The sequence below is a fragment of the Equus caballus genome, chromosome 1 (assembly GCF_041296265.1).
Source record: "Equus caballus isolate H_3958 breed thoroughbred chromosome 1, TB-T2T, whole genome shotgun sequence".
NCBI lineage: Eukaryota > Metazoa > Chordata > Mammalia > Perissodactyla > Equidae > Equus > Equus caballus.
The window spans coordinates 51,017,382-51,037,426 of record NC_091684.1 but is presented as its reverse complement, the minus strand read 5'-3'; the positions used below and the strand labels follow the sequence as shown (position 1 = coordinate 51,037,426).

Here is a 20,045-nt window from a genome sequence, read left to right as displayed (position 1 = left end):
GTCACCTCTTCTGTGAAGCCTCCCTGGTTCTACTCTAGCAGGAAAATTAATAAAATGTTCCCTTCTTCACGGCATTTCTGCCGTAATCCTCAGAAGAACACAACAGAATCCAGAGATGCTACAGTGTATTATCCCACTAGACGTATAAAGAAACAAGAACATTTGACCTACTCAGGCAGAAGGGAAATGACACCAGAGGCAACTTGGGTCCATAGGAAAGAATAAAGAGCACCAGAAATGGTAAATATAAATATGATTACTGTTACAATAGTAATCATAACCAGACAGGTATTTTAGTTAGTTTTAAGAATGACTGTATTGCTCACCAGACTGAGGGGAGAGATGTTGCTAGCTGATGCATCTTTGCATCCTAGAACAATGCCTAGAAGAGTATCACTCACGTTTGATATACTCATACAGAGTTATGTGTATTCAAGAAGTGTTTTAGTGCCTGTGTGTGGTAGGAGCTCCAGTGGAGAGGAATGTGAATGGAAGAGGGTCCCTGTCCTCAAGCAGCTCAAAGTTTAATATACAAACAACAATCAGCTAATCAGAAAAACATATGCCACAGAGAGGCATAAACCAAGAGTCCAGGAAGTACAGAAGGAGAAATATACCTACCCACCTACATACTCACCTACTTTTCTATCTATATGACAAAAGTAATCTCCAATATGACTAAGTTTTAAGAACAGGCAGGTAGGCAGATCACTGATTAGATTAACAAAGTAGAAACAAATCCTAAAAGCTTAACAGAAAGAAGATTTGGGAATATTTTCCTCTTGTTTGTTGCAAAGTTTTCTGGAAATAAAAAGTACCCATTATCAGATTCCTTTGTACACTTTGCCCCCTTTATTAGTGTTGTAGCTCTTAATTTGACTTTGTTTACAGTGCATCCAATTGTCTTTCTTGGTCTTAATCTCTGCTTCCCCAATTTTGGGAATTTTTTCTTATGACAGTATATCTTAAAGCAAAGCACTGCCTTTTCCTCATTCACTCTAATAATTATCATATCTTTGTTAAGTTAATGATAAGCTAAGGATATACTCTTTTATTAAGGTATTTAAGCCATTTTACATGTATAGTCATTACGGTGAGTTTTAAAAAGGATAAATAACCATTATGTACTTTTGAGTTGTAAACTTGTACAACTGCCAGCTGCTTCTAACACAGATCGAGGAGTGATGTGGTCACACGAGCTCTCTTTCAGATAACAATGATAAGAACAGAGTGAAATAATAATTAAAAATTAGAAATTACAATTATTTAAAGATGCTGGAAGGTATCACAGAGCAGACAGACACTGGAGGAAAATTTAATCTCAAAAACCTGACTGGAAGAGGTCAGAATTGTGAGTTTTTAGCTTTCTGGCCCAATGCCCTTTTCCCTGCCATAACTGCAGTGGCAAACTGCAGGCTTAGCAAAGGTCAGAGATCAGGGCTGGAAAAGCACCTGGAAATTTAAAAGGGGGAATCCTGGCACCAGTAGAACCATAGAAAATGTATAGCTAAAGACACACGTGTCTGTGGGAGACTGCAGGAAGCCTAGCCAAAAGACCCCTCAAAAATAGATAGAAACTAGAGAGAACATTACCTGTCTCTTGAAAGAGCTATGTGGTGCCACATCTGTGAGTTTCCTGCTTGTTTTAACTGAGAGTATCGCCTAACAGTGTTGAAGCCTATGGGCTTGAAATGTCAGAGGACAGAGAGCAAAGTCAGCAAAGCAGCTGAAAAATTAGAGCAGACTTCCTAAAAGCAAGAAAATCACAGAGGTTGAGCCCCATCTTTGCCCAAATCTTTTCCTTACTGACACATTACCCAGCATAGGTGAGATCCTCAGTGGTTAACCTAAAAAAATCTTCAGCAGGAAGGCACAAGAACAGAGCAAGCTGTTAGTAGCTACATACCACATACTGAGTAGGAGACAGAGTTTGCAGCTGGGTTTCAGGCAAGTTAACTGCCTCCTAGACCAAAAGGCCAATAATCCTCGGAGGAACATAACAGGGTCCAGAGTTGGTACAATATATTATCCCACTAAACATACAAAGAAACAAGAATATTTGACCTATAATCAGTAAAAAAACTTCAGGCAGAAGGGAAATGATCTCAGAAGAAATTGGATCCATAGGAAAGAATGCAGAGCACCAGAAATGGCAAATGTGTGGGCAAATACAAAAGATAATCACTGTTTAAAGCAAAATTATAGGGGCCGGCCTGGTGGCGCAGCAGTTAAGTTCTCACGTTCCGCTTCTCGGTGGCCTGGGGTTCGCTGGTTCGGATCCCGGGTGCAGACATGGCACTGCTTGGCAGCCATGCTGTGGCAGGCGTCCCACATAAACTAGAGGAAGATGGGCACGGATGTTAGCTCAGAGCCAGGCTTCCTCAGCAAAAAGAGGAGGACTGGCAGTAGTTAGCTGAGGGCTAATCTTCCTCAAAAAAAAAAAAAGCAAAATTATAACTTGGTATTAATTGGTTTATACTGTATGTGAATGTAATATATATGACAATAATAGCACTAAGGATGGGGGCCAGAGCAGGTAAGTAGAAATATACCATTGCATGATTGCTTTATTTTACCTGAATAAATTCAATATTTACTGTAATTAAAGATAAGTATTTTAAAGATGCATATTCTAATTACTAAAGCAACCACAAAAGTAATGTGAAGATATAGCTAGAAAGCAACAGCAAAACTTGAAGTTTAAAAAGTCATTTGATTAATAGATAAAGCAGGAAAGGAAGAACGGAGGAACAAAAGAAGTAGATGGGACAAATTAACAGACGCTAAAAAGACAGACCTAAATACAATCATATCAATAATTACAGTAAACATTAATGGACCAAACACTACCATCAAAAGGCAGAGATTCTCAGACTAGCTAAAATAAGAAAACAAGGGCTGACTAATGCTGTCTACAAAAAAATGCATTTTTAATAAAAAGACAATTATATTGGCAGTAAAAGTCTGGAAAAAGATATACCATGCAAATAGTCAGCAAAAGTCAGTTGGAGAGGCTGTAGCCTTCAAGACAAGAAGTAATATTAGAGGTAAGGAGGAATATCTCCTAAAGATAAAATGGTCAATACAATAGGAAGATATAGCAATTATACATGTGTATGTACTTATTAATTGAATTTCAAAATATATGAAGCCCAAAGGGACAAAACTGAAGGGAGAAATAGACACAATCATAGTTGGAGACACAACTCTTATAACTGATATAACCAGACCAGAAAAATCAGTAAAGATATAGAAGATCAGAACAACACTCACAATCATCTTAACATAATTGATATTTATAAAACACTATATATAACAACTGCAGAACACTCATTATTTTCAAGTGCGTGCAGAATCTTTTCCAAGATAGACCATATACTGGGCCATAAAACATGTAGCAATATATTTTAAAAGATTGAAAGCTTACAGAATATGTTCTCTGACCACAATGGAATTAAATTAAAAATCAACAATAATAAAACATCTAGGAAAGCCCAAAATATCTGGAAATTAAATATCTTCCTGCTGAACATCCATGAGTCAAGATATCAAAAAGAAAATTCAAAATATTTTTAATTGAATGAGAAAACACATTTCAAAATTTCAAAAAGTAAATTATGTAGGATGCAGCTATAGTACTTCTTAGAGGGAAATTTATAGCTTTATATGTTTATGTTAGAAAAGAAAAAAATTCTAAAAGCTCACCCCTTAAGAAACTATAAAAGGTAGAACAAATTAAACCCAAAGCATCCTGAGGGAAGGAAATAATAATGATAATGTTGGAGATTAGTAAAATAAAAAAAAGACAGATATGAGGAAAATTGTGAAACCAAAGACAAATTCTTAGAAAAGATGATTAACATTGATAAGCCTCTACCTAGACTGATTTAAAAAAAAAAAAAGGAATCTGTAAAAAAAGCTACTAGAACTAAGAAATGAATTTAGCAAGGTTAAAAGATACAAGAACAATGTACAAAATCAATAGTATTTCTATATATTATCAATAAGCAATTGGAAAATGAAATAAAAGCACAATTCTGTTAACAGTACTATTCAGAACATGAAATATTAAAATATGTGCAAGATCTGTCTGTACAAAGTACAAAAACATTGCTGAAAGAAGTTAAAGAACACCAAATAAATGTAAAGATATATCATGTCCATGGATTGGAAGACTGTTTTCTCTTTAAATTGATCTATAGTTTCAATGCAATCTCCATAAAATTCCGACCTATGATAGCCAAAGCAATTTTTAAATATAAGAAAAAAGTTGGAAGAGTTAACATTACCTGATTAGTATAAGACTGTGGTAATGAAGAAAGTGGTATTTGAGAAAGGATAGGCATATGGATCAGGGGAACAGAAAAGAAAATCCAGAAAGAGACCTACATGTATATTATCAATTTTCAACATAAATGCTAAGGCAATTTAATGGGGAAGGAAAAGTCTTTTCAAATAATACTACTGAAACAACTGGAAATCTGTGTGGCAAAAAATGAACAGTTCTTGCTTCATATCATACTCAAAAAATTAACATAAGTTTATAGCCCTAAATATATAATTTTATATTTTAAATTTTTATTTTGTATTGTAAATTTATAGCCCTAAATATAAAACCTAAAGCTATAAAATTTTAGAGTAAAAATAGAAAAATCTTTGTGACCTTAGAGTAGGCAAAGATTTCTTAAGATATAAAAATTATGAGCATAACAGCATATAATTTATAAAGTAGCTATTATCAAAATCAAAACTTTTGGGCTGGCCCTGTGGCTGAGTGGTTGAGTCTGCATGCTCTACTTTGGTAGCCCAGGGTTTCGCTGGTTTGGATCCTGGGCATGGGCATGGCACCACTCATCATGCCATGATGAGGTGGCATCCCACATGCCACAGCTAGAAGGACCCACAACTAAAAATATACAACTATGTACCGGGGGGCTTTGGGGAGAAAAAAGAAAAATAAAATCTTAAAAAAAAAAATCAAAACTTTTGCTCTTCAAAAGACATCATTAAGAAAACAAAGAACTTACAGAATGGAAGAAAGTATTTTCAATATATATGTCTGACTAAGGACCTGTATCTAGAATATGTAAAGAACTCTTGGAACTAAATAATAATGAGATAAATAACATAATAAAAGTGGTGAACAATTGGAGCAGACATTTCACAATTGAAAATGTATGAATGATCAATAAAGGATAGGAAAAGATGTGCAACATTGGTGATTTAGGGAAATGCAAATGTGTAAAGGTCTGCATTTATAGAATTTACCCAGATCCTTCCTCCTGTCTGTTCTCTAGAAGCCCCTGCCCAGTCTGTCTGTACTACAGTTTTTGGTATCAGTTTGTTTTTTGATCTTGCCTTTGCTTTCACTTCTGGATACTTCCTGGCTCCAAGCCCTCAGACTGAGACCTGTCTGATCCCATTACTTTGCCCAGCTTAGATTTCTTTTCTTTTGGTGAGGAAGATTCACCCTGAGCTAACATCTGTGCCAATCTTCCTCTATTTTGTATGTGGGTCACTGCCACAGCATGGCTGGACGAGTGTTGTAGATCTGCACCCAGAATCTGAACCTGCAAACCCAGGTCACTGGAGGATAATGTGCTAGATTTAACCACTATGCCACAGGACTGGCCCCCAGCTTAGATTTTTGTAGATTTTTCCTGGAAGAGAATAAACTCCTCAGACAAAAATATTGAAACGAACTGGTGCCTTCCCTCTCCAATAAAAACCTTCCAAAGAATTTCAGTCCTGAGCTAATACTAATCTTACTTGTGATGCTTGACACCATCCTGCTGCCACTTATGCCTCTGTCTCCATTTTCTTTTCTCCTTGGCTTTTTATAGTATAAAAAGTACAAGTATACTTTACAGTTTGTGAAATGTAAGGCTGAATCTGTTTGTTCTTTCTCTCAATAAGACCTTTTTTTCAAGTTCTTTAATCTTCTCTCTCTCTTTTAATTCTATTAATGTGTTAGTCTTTTACTCAATACCAGTTCTTCCAGAAAATTTGTTTTGTTTTTTTTTTACAGGTGGCAATTAAACAGCTGTCAGTAAATTTAATAATTTTTTCCTTAAAGAGTATTGAATTTTATAAGGTTTTACCATCTAGTTTTTAGACTGGCATCTTTTAACTGAGTTTGGTTCGAGTGTTTGTCTTCTTGTGTGTGAGAGGCCAGAGTGCCTATACCGGAAGGGACTCTAGAGCAGGGGGAGGACGTTTAGTTAACAAACACTTACATAGTGCTTATGATATACCAGGCACCATTCCTAGCATTATTACACATATTCTAATTTAGTCTTTACAAAAACCCGCTAACATAGATACACTATCATATCCCCATTTTACCAATGAGGAAACTGAGGCATGGAGAAATTAGGAAATGTGCCAAAGTCAGACAGCTAATAAATAGCGGAGCTGGGATTCCAAGCCAGAGTCTGGCTCCAACGTCTATCTAAATTGCTAATCTGTGCTGCATTAAATAGCAGTAAAAGCACATGGTAATTCACAGTGTTATAGCTGAAAAGGGTTACAATAAGAAATTCATTGGCATTTTACTCAAAAATTAAATGTTTCTTGTATATGTCCTTAATCTGCCAAATTAAATGTCTTTGCGATTTTCTTTAAAGTTTTGGGCCTTCTGTGATAACCAGTTTTTGTGCTGACTGAGGCCCTTGCTGAGGAAGTTTGACTAATTTCTTTCCATAAAGTGTGGTGGGCTCATTTATGTCACACACAGGAGCCACCGCCGATCTTGATGTACTTACCCTTTAAAATGGAAAAGCCTCTGTTTTCTGGCTAAGAACATTTTCTATGGCTTCATTACTTCTGCCATTAGCACTAATAGTTAATTTTATTTTAGGGCTAATTTTATACAGATAAATACTATTTTTGACCTTTCATGAGAGTTAGTTTGAAAACTTCGAAGTTAAATGAAGAACAGGAAAGTTGTGATGAGATAAGATTGTTGAGCAGTGTACCGAGCAGAGCCACTTAATTAGCTTGCTTCCTTTCCCGCACACACAGCCACTTCTCCACTCTATAATCCCAAATCCTAGCTTTATAAACTTCCAGTTCTTCACAATGTCCTTAGCAGATGACAAAGAATAGTGACAATTATGAATATTCAAACTGTAGAAGCCAATGGTCTATTAAACTTTGCTTAGGGAACAGATTTTGCCTGAAGTTTGTTTTTGCAGACCTAGCACCTGCTTTTTAAGAGAATAGCTCTCATTCATTTTTTCTTAGCAAGTACCTACTTAGCATGGGGCTTTAGAGCAGTGGTTGGCCAACTGTTTTCTATAAAGGGCCAGATACTAGATATTTTAGGCTTTGTGGGCCATGCAGTCTCTGTTATGGCTACTCAACTCGGCTCTTGTAGCTGACAGTAGCCTTCGACAACATGTAAGCGAATGGGCGGGGCTGTGTTCCAACAACCAATTAGAAACTTTCTTAGAAAAACAGGTAACCAGCTGAATTTGGCCCATGTGCCATCGTTTGCTGATCCCTGCCCTAGAGCCTAGGTTTTGCAGATTATTTAGCAGTTGTCACAGTCAGAAAGATAAGCTGCACTGTGGTAACAAAGTTCTCCGAGATCTCAGTGGCTTTATCCACCAAAGTTTATTTTTTGCTCATATTTACTGTCCACTGGGAATTGGCAGGAGATTTCCGCTCATACTAGACACCCAAGGACCTAGGCTGATGGGGACTTCTTCTGGATATGTGCTTCCATGCAGCAAAGGAAAGAGAAGGTGACAGATCATGAACTGTCCCTTAAAGCTTCCACCTGGAGGTGACACACTTCATTGGCCAAAATGAGTCCTGTGGCCACGCCTAGCTTCAAAGGGAACAGGGAGATACAGTGCCATCATAAACCTAGAAAAAAGAGAAATGGAATGTTTGTGAACAGTTCAAGAGACCTTACATAGAAGATAACAGATGAAACATAGAACAGATGAAACATAGAACAGCGTGAAAACGTATAAGCGGAGAGTTGCTCAGGCAGAAGCTAGGATGGGGTGGCTAGGAGCCCTCCCCTGAGGCTCCCTGGGGGGGGTCTCCTAGAGCTCCGCAGATTATAGTTGGAGAGCCTCTGCTGTAAAGAAAACCACCAGCCTACCAATTTGGAGAACTAGTTCTGGGTTTCAAAGGTGTGTACCAAAAATGTATTGAGATAAACTGATTTCACATTAGATATTGTCATTTGCAACAGTTCACTGACCTTGTTGAGCTTTTATATTAATTCTTACCCTTGGTATTTCATCTTTGACCTAGGATGTTATGGAAAATACTATTAGTACAAGAATACTGATGTTATCTATGCTTTGATAGGTTAAATGATTAATATGGTGAAATAATTATAGTGTTAAAAGAACTATAGAGGCAGTGCACTTTTAAAATTATTTTATTTTAGGGGCTGGCCCGGTGGCTGAGTGGTTAAGTTTGCGCACTCTGCTTCGGTGGCCCAGGGTTTTGAATGTTCAAATCCTGAGTGTGGACGTGGCACCACTCATCAGGCCGTGGTGAGGTGGCATCCCACATAGCACAGCCAGAGGCACTCACAACTAGAATACGCAACGATGTACTGGGGGCTTTGGGAGAAAAAGAAGAAGAGGAAAAAAAGAAGATTGGCAACAGTTGTTAGTTCAGGTGCCAATCTTTAAAAAAAAAATTAATTTTTTTACAATGCACTTTTTTCCCAGCTTTATTTAGGTATAATAGGTATACAAAATGCACACAGTTAATGTATACACTTTGGTGAGTTTGGACGTGTGTATACACTCATGTTACCATCACCACAATCCATGTGATACATATATCCATCACCTCAAAAAATTTCTTTGTGTCTTTGTTGTTTTTTTTGTACATGGTAAGAACACTTAACATGAGATGTAGCCTATTCACAAATTTGTTCCCTATTGGCAGTATGCTGTACAGCAGATCTCTGAAAGTTTCTCCTCTTGTATAACTGTAACTTTGCACTTTTTGATCTATGTATTAGCGGTTGGTGGTGATACGATGGTATTTTGATGGCAGGGCTTACCAATGCCCAAATCCTGGCTTGCTCTGTGCTCTTCTTCCTCATACAAGTTCCTGCTACAGCCAAGGCCAGAAGAAATGGCAATCTGAGAAGCAAAGTGCCATGTCTTAATGACTGGGAGACCGTGTTGGAGTAGCTTGAGTCAGTATCTTGGAACCAGCAGGGTGAGATGGTTCTGCATGGAAAGTTAGCCAGGAGTGTCAGTTCCCAAGAAGAAGGCTCAGTCCCATTACACTCCCTGATGCACAGAACGGGGAAAAGAGACGTGGGAACATGGCTTTGTACCTTCTTCAGGTCCCCTAACCCTGCCTGGTTGGTTATGAGTGCCCTGGACTCTGGCAAACAACACTGGCGAATTCTTCTGTGTAGTGGGAAGCGGGAGTGGGCGGAGCTTGGAAATAGCTGGCTCAGAGGTGTGTCTGGAGCGGGAAGAGGGGCGGGAGGAGTACTTCCTCCCCACACAATTTTTAAGAAACTTTTTCCCAAAGGCAAACTATTTGTTTCTTTCTTTAAAGTTTCTAAAACCTGCTTTCAATTGAAAGGGGAAAGGTTTTCCTTTGTTGTGATATATAATGAGCTTGACGTATTTTTATCCCATGATTTGTTACCTTGTGCAACTGATCATTCTGAGCAGTAGTAAAGATATAATTTTTCTTCCCTTTCCAAAGTCCGCACAGTACGTGCCATAAAACTTTATCATGAGGCAACTTTTTGTTTTTTTAACTGTTTTTAGATGCTGAACTTGGAAATTTATCAAAATTGAGCTTCTTTTATAACATTTAAGTATTTCTATGTTTAAGTTTTATGTGGTGTTTATCAGATATTTTACTGTCCCAATTAATAGTCAATGGAATTGTCCAATGATATGACAAAAAAACTATCAGAGAAAATTTCAGGAACAGCCAGTAGATGGCAGCATGGTGTTGTACTGGAAATAAAGCTCTAAAGACATTGTATTACCGCTACAATTTGGAATTATTAATGCAAAATGACTTCATATTTCATTTTAAAAAACTACATTTTAATCAACAAGCAAATAGCTTTTAAGTGAGTTCTGAGCAAGCAATTTCTTCCTTGCTTGTAATCTGTATTACATTATTTTGGGTATATTAGCTTTGCCTACTAGATAGCAAGCATCCTGAGGTTAGGAGTACCACACTATACCTTTTCACTCTCCTTTCCACAGGGCGCAGCGCAGTGCTAGGCACATAATTTCTCAACTACTTGATCACGAGTGTTTTAGCTCAAAAATGATTCAAATGTTTTACTGTTATTATGCTTTTCTATTCAAAATATTGTTCTGTAAAGGCCTATATAGTCTGTGAAGACACACACAGACGTACAACACACACACATATAGCCCAGTGGCCATGCTGCATAATATAACTTTATATTGGAAACTTGGATGTCTGAGCCTTCCGTGTTCTGCCTCTACCCATCTCTCCTCTGCTTTTAGCCAACTTAATAAAAGTGCTGTCTGCCCATCTTTGTCTACACTTCTCTCCAACAGTTGACGCAGCTGTCCACTTCAGACTGGCTGTGGCCCTTGTCATGCCACCGAAACTACTCCTGCTGAGTTTCCCATGGATCTCCATGTTGCCCGATCCAAGGGACACACTTCCTTGCTCTCAGCAGCTTCCCCACTGTGGTCCTGGGCTTACAATGTACTATTCCACATTTTCCTACTTGCCCTTCCTTTTCCAGCAGCAACTGCTTAGTATTCATTAAATTCCTCCTCTTCTTAATCAGTCTGAGCTAAATGTTGGAGCTCCTCAGGTCAAAGTCATCTCTGACCTCTTTCTCTCATGTACTTCTATCAAACCACCAACTTCTGTCCATCACTATGGCTCCCACCCCAGGCCAAGCCGCAGGGTCTTTGCACCTGGATTGCAGCCCTTGTCTTTTAACTGGTTTTCTTATGTCCGGACTTGCCTTCCACCAACCCCTCTCCACATTTCTCCAGAAAGGGCTTTTCAAAAGCCGTCTCACTTCTCTTAGTGAGAACACTTCTAAAGCTCTTCATTGCTCTTCACCATAAAGTCTTCTGGCCCCACCTACATCTTCAGCTCAATGTGGAGTCAGTGCACTCCAGCCACGGGGCCCTTCTTTTAATTTTCACAGAAGCTCTTGGCTCCGTGCCTGCAGACAGTGGAGCAGGTGGTTCTCTCTGGTTCTCTCTCAGGGCCCCCAGCCCAGTGTCTGTTTAAATGTCTCTTCCTCAAGGACTCGTTCCCTGTCCTCAGAGACCATATTAGGTCCTCCTCCTGTGACAAGTTCTTATTTCATGTTGCATTTACTTCAGAGCCTTGATCACAGCTCTATAAATGAAATTTTATATAATGATGTGTTCTTTCCTAAACTGTAAGCTGTTACTGCCTGGTTCTCTGTGGTCTCCTGATTCGTAACAAAGTTCCTGGAACAGCCCAGGCTGGTATAAACCTGTTAAACAGCGTTTAATAAATGCCTCAGGAACTTCAGAAACATTTCTTTCTCAACTTCTAAAGCTTAACTTTTTATTATCATAGGTTACGTATCAATTTATTAGACCAATAATTTTGCTAAGGATATTGTTACTAGAAGTTTGCTTAAAATTATTTATATGAAACTGAACTGTGTAGAATACTGAGTGTATTTTAAAAAAGGGGCTTAGTGGTATTTTGTTTGGGACTAAATATCATTTTTTTTAGTAGAATACATACCAAAAATTTTTATTTTGCTTTGTGGTTTTTTTAGTATGTGTCTATAACTATGGATGATATAGATTAGATGATAAAAGAGGATTTCATATTTGGGGCATCAAAAAAAACCTCATTAGGAAAAGTTGTTTTTTTTAATTTAAGATATATGAGGATTATATGTACCCTGGCCCACATGTCCAGATGTGTTCTAAAATTAAATGAAAAAGGCATTAAGATATTTGTATAAAAGCCCCATCGTTTTTAAAGTAAGTAAAATTTTAGTCCTAATCAACCTTGTGGACCACAATTACTTCTAAAAATATACCTAAGTTTTATGTCTCAATTTGAACACCATGGAAGAACAGCGATGACTCATCGTTATATTTTTTTAAACTAAAACGAGCAGTAATTCAGGCCTCAGTTGGAGAGCATTTCTCTTCTAAATCAACTTCCTTGGCTAGCTTTTCTTATTGATTTTAAAATTTTTGGCATAATAAGTATTGAATCCCTCCCCACTGCACGACTCACAATTACACGTTTTGGAAGATGCATAATCTCTTCTATCATCTAATCTAGGAGTAGAGGAAGAGGATGAGTGAAGAGGATCGGTGTGTGGCTGTAGGAAAATTATTTGCCAAGAATGGTGTAACCAATCCCATAAACCAAGCTGCAAAGTTTAAGAACCCTGTTCTAATGATTAGACTCATAAATCTCTTTGCTGCTTTTTCTTTTTTTTGCTACATGTCTTTCCCCAAAGAGAAATGTGGTAATTTTTAAGATAATTATTCCTTCTTTGGGTTCAGAGAATAATTTCAAACCTTCCAGTTTTTATTTGGTGCCTTATTTATTTACATAGAAATCTATATAAGAGGCAGGAAAAATCTTCTTAGCTCCATAGTGGAAATTTTTTAAAAATCTCATTTCATGCTACATGAAGGCATTTTAACAAATGAGTCAAAATTTTTTTTTTTTTGGAGGAAGATTAGCCCTTAGCTAACATCCACCGCCAATCGTCTTCTTTTTGCTGAGGAAGATTGGCCCTGAGCTCACATCTGTGCCCATCTTCCTCTACTTTATATGTGGGATGCCTGCCACAGCATGGCTTGATAAGCGATGTGTAGGTCTGCACCCGGGATCTGAACCAGTGAACCCCAGGCCCCTGAAGCGGAGTGTGCAAACTTAACTGCTACGCCACCGGGCTGGCCCTGTGTTGAAATTTATTTTAAAAGCTGAAATAACATTTAGAAGAATCTACCTTGAATATTTATTGTTTTTGGTAGATAACATGTTCTCCTTAAGTTTAATGCCATTTTGTACATCCTAAAGGCGGATTATTTTCTCTGGGAACCTCTTTCAAGAGAATGGCCATGCCTGATAATCCATTGCCAACACCATGCCTGATAATCCGTTGCCAACAGGCTGGGCATAGACAAAACCAAGAAAAGGAAAGTCATCTTATAATTCATTATTCTTTTTTCAAAATAAAAATACAGGTAAGAAAAACAGAAGTTAGTTGAAGTAACTCTTTTTACATTATTGTGTGTTAGTCAGGGTTCTTTTGGTTTCCTCTGGCAGAAACCACACTCAAATTCTCTTAACCAAAAAGTGGAAAATAATTGGCTCATGTAACGGAAAGGTCCAGGAGGGCATGTTTTAGCCATAGCTAGATACAGGGACTTAAATAGTACTGTGACATCTCTGTTTCTTTCTCTTTGATACTCAGCACAACTTTCCTCTTGGTAGGCTTTTGTCCCAGGAAGGCTTTCTCCATGAAAGGCGAAGGTGCTCCTGTTGGTCCAGGATTGCTAGGCCCCCAGGTAGATAGAGAGATCTTCCAACATATATATAAATCCCTGAACAAGGAGCCTGCTTAGCTCTGCTTGGTTCATTTTCCATTTGTGAATTTGTCACTGGGTGTAGGGGGAGAGGGTTACACTGGTCACTCTGGCAGAGTTGTGGCCCTAACGTTGAGAGCTCTGCCATCGGAGAAGGGTTGGTTCCCGGAAGGAAAAATGGGAGTTCTGTTACCAGATCAAGGAAGGATTGAGAGACAAAAGAAGATGGAGCCAGGACAACATTATCATTAACATTTGGTCTGTGCTTATTGAAGAAAATTGTGAGAATACAGAAAATATAAAGAAGAAAAAGAAACTGACCTCTAATCTCACCATCTGGAGAAAATAACACAACATTTTGAAATAGTACATTTGTATGTATTTTCATTATGTCGTTGAATTTTTTATATCTCTTTTCAGTTCTATCAGGTTTTGCATCCTGCATTTTGAAGCTCTGTTATTGGCTGTACTCATTGTGGATTACTATATCTTCTAGATGAATTGACTCCGTATCATTATAAAATGTCTGTCTTTATCCTTGGTAATATTCTCTGTTCTGAAGTCTACTTTTCTGTTATGAATATAGCGCCTCCAGCTTTTTTTTCCACTTGGTTGGTGTTTCTATGATGTATCTTCTCTCATCATTTTACTTTTAACTTGTGTCTATAAATTTCAAATGAATTTCTCATAGACAGCATATAGTTGTCTTGTATTTTTATCCAACTTGACAGCCTCTGCTTTTTAATTGGGATGTTAAATGATTTATGTTAAATATAATTATTAATATGACTTGGTTTATGTCTGTCGTTTTGCTGTTTACTATTTGACTCATATTCTCTGGTATTTTCTTTTTCTTTTCTCTTCCATTTTCTGGGGAATAATTGCTTATTTTTTAAGATTCTATTTCATCTCATCTATGAGCTCATTAGAAATACCTCTCTATTTTGTTTTACCTTATTTTATTTTATTGATTATAATCTAAGGATTACAATATACGTATTTAATATTTTATAGTTTGTCTCCAAATAATCTACTACCAGTGTAAGGACTTGGAGCAGTGTATTTCCGTTTATTCCTCCCATTTTTTTTGTGTTTTAGTTGTCACACATTCTAGTTCTACATATATTACAAACTTCCTACTATATCATTATTTTTATGTTAAACACTCACATTTTAAAACAGATTAAAATATTTTAAAAGCTCTCTCTTATATTTCCACGCATATATACCACTTTGGGCCATCTTAATTCCTTTGGTTAGATCTGAATTTCCATCTTTTATCAGAGATCTGGTGGTAATAAATTCTCTATTTTTTTTTTTTTTTTTGAGGAAGATTAGTCCTGAGCGAATCCTTTAATTTGGCTGCCGCCAATCCTTCTCCTTTTCTTGAGGAAGACTGGCCCTGAGCTAATATCTGTGCCCATCTTCCTCTACTTTATATGTGCGATGCCTGCCACAGCATGGCTTGACAAGCAGTGGGTAGGTCCACACCCGGGATCCAAACCTGCAAACCCCAGGCCGCTGACACGGAACGTGTGAACTCAACCACTGTGCCACCAGGCTAGCCCCTCTCTCTCTCTCTTTTTTTTTTTTTGATCTAAAAATATCTTTATTTGGGGCTGACCCAGTGGCGCAGCCATTAAGTGCACACATTCCACTTCAGTGGCCCGGGATTCGCCGGTTTGGATCCTGGGTGGGGACATGGCACTGTTTGGCAAGCCATGTTGTGGCGTGCCACATATAAAATAGAGGAGGACGGGCACAGATGTTAGCTCAGGGCCAGCCTTCCTCAGCAAAAAGAGGAGGATTGGCGGCAGATGTTAGCTCAGGGCTAATCTTCCTCAAAAAAAACACAAAAAACAAAACATCTTTATTTCATCTTCATTTTTGAAAGATATTTTTACTGGGTATAGACTTCTATGTTCACGATTTCTTTCTTTCAGAACTTTGAAGCTAACATTCCACTGTCTTCTGTTTGCTTAGTTTCTGACAAGAAGTCTACTGCCATTCTTATTTTTGTATCTCTGTACGTAATGTGTCTTTTCACTTCTGCCTGCTTTAGGATTTTCTCTTTATCACTTTATCATTTTTTATCAGCAGTTTGATTATGACGTGTCTTTGTGTAGTTTTCTTTATGTTTATTCTATTTGAGATTCATTGCACTTCTAAGATCTATAGACTTATAGTCTTCATCAAATTTGGAAAATTTTCAGCCATTATTTCTTCAGATATTTTTGTACTTCTCCTCTTTTCCCTGAGACTCCAGTTACATATATGCTAGACTACCTGGTGTGGTTCCACTGGTCACTGATACTCTGTTCATTTATTAATCTTTTTTCTCTCTGTGCTTCATTTTGGATGGTTTCTATTTCTGTCTTCAGGTTCATTGATCTTTTCTTCTGCAATGTCTAATTTGGTATTAATCTCATCTAGCATATTTTTGACTCTAGAAGTCATCCAGCATATTTCATCCATATAGATCCTATCCGTGCCTTTATATATTTTTCCATTTCTCTCTTTATTATGCTTATATTTTCCTATAAGTCCTTGAGAATGTTTATAATATTTATAATAGCCTTAACAGTTTTGCCTGCTATTTCCATAATCTCTGTCATTTCTAGGTCTGTTTCTATTTATTTATTTATTTTTTTCCTGGTAATGGGTCATATTTTCCTGCATCTTTACATGCCTGGTAATGTTTTATTAAATACCAGACCTTAAGAATTTTACATTGTTCAGTGCTGGATTTTGTTGTATTCCTTTAAAAAGGGTGGATTTTTTGCTTCTGTCATGTGGTTAAGTCATTTGCAGATCAGTTTGATCTTTGAGGCTGCTGGTAAGCTTTGTTAGGGTAGGTCCAGAGTAGCCTTTATTCTTGAGCTAATTTAGCCCCACCTACTAAGGCATGACCCTCCTGAGGACTCTACCCAAGGCCCCATGTATTACAAGGCCTTTACACGCTGGCTCTAGGAGCGTGAATTGTTTCCAGCCCTGTGTAAGCTCTAGGAATTTTTTAGACTTTTGATTTTCCCCTTCACTTCATGGCATTTCATGCGTGTACAAATCTGTAGTCATTAATGATTCAGTGAACCTCTTTGCAGATCTCTGGAGCCTTCTGTGCAGCTCCCTTCTCTCTTGCACTCAGCCCCACACATTATAGCTGTCTGTTTCCTCCACTTTTTCTGCTTTGGATTCTCTCTTGGCATACTATGGCTTGAGACTACCTCCAGAGAGTGAGGTGGGGCAGTTTTAGGGCTGAACTTACTTTTCCCTCTTCACTCAGTGATCACTTCTTATTTTCCACCATCTGAAAAACATTACTTCGTAAATTTTGTCTAGTTTACAGCAGAAAGGAAATTCCTATAGTTAATACTTTGAGTGGAAGCAGAAATTTAAAAATATTATATAATTGGGTTCATTTTATAAATGTATATTTCATTTAATATTATATCATAAAAATTTCCCCCATGTCATTAGGTATAATGTCTTATGATTCCATCCTGAGAATGATCCATAATTTATTGAATTCTTCCCTTATTTTTAGGATATTACACTTGTTTTCAGTTTTCTGCTATTTCATAGAATGTTATGTTAATCAACCTTAGATATGAATCTTTGTTTTGTACATCCAGTTATATCTTTGTGATATGTTTCTTGAAGTGGAATTATTGGGTTGAAGGATTTGAGAATGTTCCCACCCTCCAAATGTGTTCCTAAATACTTTCTGGAAAGGTTGTACCAATTTCCCATTGTATGAGAGTGCTCATTTTGCTACACCCTCAATAACACTATCTACTTTATTCTTTGCGTGAACATATATTGATTGTAACTGTGGTGTGAAGTTCATTGCCAGGCAGAATAAAGCTTCTTTCTGCAAAGGGCTCATAGGTGGGTGATAGAGGTAGTACCACTCACCAGGATATGAAAATTTTGGAAAGGGTGATCAAATTCTGTCTAGGAAGACCCCCAAAAGGTGAAGTTTTCATTAAATATTTGAGGATAAACCATTTGTAATAAGGTCAAAGAAAGAGAAAAATGTTAGAAGGGTTAATAGGATATTTAAGGTGACTGAAGTGTGAAACAGCATGGTGTATTCACTGAATGGTTTGGCTGGTACCAAAGGTATGTTTGGAGTGAGAATGAAGTAGGAAATAAAGAGGATTTGAAGGCAGAAAGCAGATAGTGAAGGGCTCTGTGTAGTCTTGAGCAAGTGAAACACACACTCCAATCGTCCCCATTTCATGGGTATACTGAAGCCTTATATGTAATAAAATTCAAGTTCTTACCATCGCCTTTTTTTTCTTACTCCTTACAAAGGTTTCCACAATCTTTTTATACCATGGATTTCATCTGAGAGTTAACGCTCAGCATCTACATACTGCAGCAACCCTTTTTTGCTGGTTGTTTTGAGAGCAGGTTGAGGCCTTGTCTCCTCTTGTAAATTCAATGTGTTTGATCTTTTCTTGTCTTCTAAACAGCATACATTGCACTCTGTGCAGGCTCAGCCCTGCCTGGAGCAGTTTTCCTTGAGCTGGGCACAAGATCTGCTCTTTCTCCTGGAAGGGTGTTCTCTCTGGGCCTGCTCTTATTAATTCAGCCTCTCTTAGGGTGAAGGTCTTATCTTGGCTGTGTGCCTCATTAGAAAAAAAGCAAACCATAGGTATTTTGTACAGAAAAGCCAAATGTGCTTTAATCAAAATTTAACCGTCACACAAAAAGGAGGAAATAGAAAAATGACAAGAACAGAGTTGAACGGGGACATTGGAGATAGGCCTAGTTTCCAGCCTGCTGGGTGATTAGTAGGTTGACTGATCTTGGTCAGGTCACTTAGCTCTTTGGCCCTCTGCTTCTTGATTCATGAAATGATCTTCACATTCTCAACTAGTTCTAAACTTTGAGTGTATAAGCAAGGGTTAAAAGAAAAGTTGAAAAAGAATAAACCAAATTCCTTCATTTTAGATATAAAAATTGTTTGTGTTTCCTATTAAAAGGAACATTTAGGTATATCCTCTAATGATCCAAGTTTCCAGATTACCAAAGATCTTTAATAAATATAATTCCAGGGGCTGGCCCCTGGCCAAGTGGTTAAGTTTGTGTGTCCTGCTTCAGTGGCCCAGGGCTTCACTGGTTTGGATCCTGGACGTGGGCATGGCATTGCTCATCAAGCCATGCTGAGGTGGTGTCTCACATAGCACAACCAGAAGGACCTACAACTGGAATATACAACTATCTACTGGGGGGCTTTGGGGAGAAGAAGGAAAAAAAAGAAAAAAAGAAGAGTGGTAACTGATGTTAGTTCAGGTGCCAATCTTTAAAAAAAATAAATAAAATTCCAATTTTTTAACTAACCATCTTCTCACTATGTCAACTTAATTTCTGAGCAAAATGTATTGGGTTACTTTTCATTTATCTGCGTAGCAGATATTTAAAATTGAGATGTTTTACTAGGAATATAGTTAAAATTGAGTGCTTAAATGGGTGTCAAATACTTCCTTAAGAGACTTCAAATTACAAGAATTAAAATCAGAATAACTGTCCTGGTTGTAGACATCCCTGGCCTCTTTCCATTTCTACTTCTGCCATAATTCTAAGGCTTTTAGTTGTCTTGCATTGTGAAATGAGAAAAAAGGCTCTCTGAGGCTCTGCATTATAATTTTTGTTTAAAGTACCGTTAATCTGATACTTCAGTTATTTTTGGCTTGAATAGGCTTTTTTGTATGCTATTTTGGGTATAAACTATAATAAGTTACTTTAATGTCTAGGAACATTTTGAGTCTTAAATAAAAGACTTGTGCTTGAGTTTTGGGCAAATACCTCTTCATAATTTGGAGACTGCTTGTATAGAGAGCATCTTTGAAATGTCCTATGAACGATTTGGAGCCACTGGTATGAAATCAATTACAAACTGAAATAGCGATTAGTTAACTATTGATGATATTAGGTCTACCAGTCCTTAAAAGAAGTGGCGCTAGATTGTTATACTTCTAGCTATTCTATCTCATTTTATAGATTTTTCTGTTAGATATATTTGCTGCTCTTGTATTTTTATTGACTGCTTCTAATATGATTTGTTCTGGAACGGGAGTTTAGTCAAATTACAGAAGAATCAGGAGATATAGCATCTGAGGAAGTCTCAGAAAGAGACATAGACCCCCCTCTACAGATAGGTGAACAGAATTTTGGTGTAACCACCATTTTGAGTGATGAGAGGTCTTTCCACGAAGTTTGTATCTAGAGGTGTAGAGTAGGGTGGAGAGTGGGGAGACTGCAATATGCCTGAAGTATGACCCGTTGGTTATTAGGTTTTGGAAACGCCTGAGTTCTCAAAATTACAATAAAGTAATATTTAATATTCAAATAATCGGATTTCTTACTAGCTGAATTTTTCTACTCAACGTGTAAATCACAAAGTTAGTTTGTGGGAGAATTTTGGAATACTTGACAATCTTGTACCATTTCCCTCGTCTGTTGAATTATCACCTGCCTTTAGAAATT

The 20,045-nt window shown here is 37.4% G+C and overlaps 1 protein-coding gene across 9 annotated transcripts in view; it reads left to right on the top strand.

The window, feature by feature from the left end:
- ANK3 (ankyrin 3) overlaps positions 1–20,045 on the top strand; it is a 627,813-nt gene that overhangs the window by 50,424 nt on the left and 557,344 nt on the right. The window lies entirely within an intron of this gene.